Source organism: Mirounga angustirostris, unplaced genomic scaffold, assembly GCF_029215605.1.
Source record: "Mirounga angustirostris isolate CCGP_5_RB_7025 unplaced genomic scaffold, mMirAng1.0.hap1 SCAF_1, whole genome shotgun sequence".
NCBI lineage: Eukaryota > Metazoa > Chordata > Mammalia > Carnivora > Phocidae > Mirounga > Mirounga angustirostris.
The window spans coordinates 27,730,419-27,731,662 of record NW_026991709.1 but is presented as its reverse complement, the minus strand read 5'-3'; the positions used below and the strand labels follow the sequence as shown (position 1 = coordinate 27,731,662).

Genomic DNA, 1,244 nt, shown 5'->3' with positions numbered 1-1,244 from the left:
ATAATCTCCTCCATTTCCATCCATGTTGATGCAAAATTTGGGTATTCATCCTCTCTGATGGCTGAGTAGTATTCCATTGTATATATGGACCACATCTTCTTTATGCATTCATCTGTTGAAGGGCATCTCGGCTCCTTCCACAGTTTGGCTCCAAAGACACAGACATAGTAAAAAGAAGGGGCCATATGCACCCCAATGTTCATAGCAGCGATGTCCACAAGTCAAGGCATTTCTACAAAATATATTGCAAGCAAGACTGGATTGGGAGATGTCTCAGTCACTGAGCAGGCTCTGAGGACTCAGCAGTCTCCCACTAGAGCTCCCTCCCTACTGGACGCTCAGTTCCTGCCCCCCACCCTCACCGCCCACCCCCCCTTTTCCTGCTGCTGCCTTCCAGCATGTCTCCTATCCAGAACCTCCACTCTTCTCACCCCTTTGCTGATGCAAGTAAGGGTGATGATCTGCTTCCTGCTGGCACTGAGGATTATATAGATATAAGAATTCAACAGAGAAACAGCAGGAAGACCCTTACTACCATCCAAGGTGTCGCTGATGTTTAAGATAAAAAGAAACTAGCGAAGGCGTTTAAGAAGAAATTGGTCTGCAGTGGTCCTGTAATGGAGCATCCAGAATATGGAGAAGTAATTCCACTGCGGCGTGGCCAGTGCAGGAACATATGCGAGTTCCTGGTAGAGACTAGACTGGCTAAGGACGACCAGCTGAAGGCTCATGGGTTTTAAGTGCTTTTGGCTCACTGAAGCTTAAGTGAGGATTTCCTTGCAGTGAGTAGAATTTCTGTTCTGTCCCTTGTCACAAGTTGTAAAACCTCACAGCTTGCATAATGTATCCATTTGGGAGTCTGCTTCTAACTTGGACTAGTGTAACTCCTTCATGCAGTAACTGAAAAGAGAAAGAAAAGAAAACAAAGACTGGATTGGGAGGATGGCTGGCCAACTCACAAATCACAAACCAACCCGAAGCACAGAGCAGCACGGGACCTGGAGTAAAAATGGGCATCAGGACAATGGTGGGTTTGGGAAGGAGGTTGCAAATCTAGAGCTAACAAGGATGAAATTAGTCTGCATAGTTGGCTCCCATGTTACCCTTGAACTAGAGAAGAGGGGCAGGGCCACAGCTGGCCTCTAAAGAGACAGGCTGTGCCAGTTAACCAACAGAGACATTATCCCAGCAAACAAAGAGGGAACAGACTCACTTTGGCATAAGGGCAAAACTCCCTGATGTGG

The 1,244-nt window shown here is 47.0% G+C and overlaps 1 pseudogene; it reads left to right on the top strand.

The window, feature by feature from the left end:
• Positions 1–398: 398 nt before the first annotated feature.
• Positions 399–823, top strand: LOC123834487 (eukaryotic translation initiation factor 1-like; annotated as a pseudogene).
• The last annotated feature ends 421 nt before the right edge of the window (positions 824–1,244 follow it).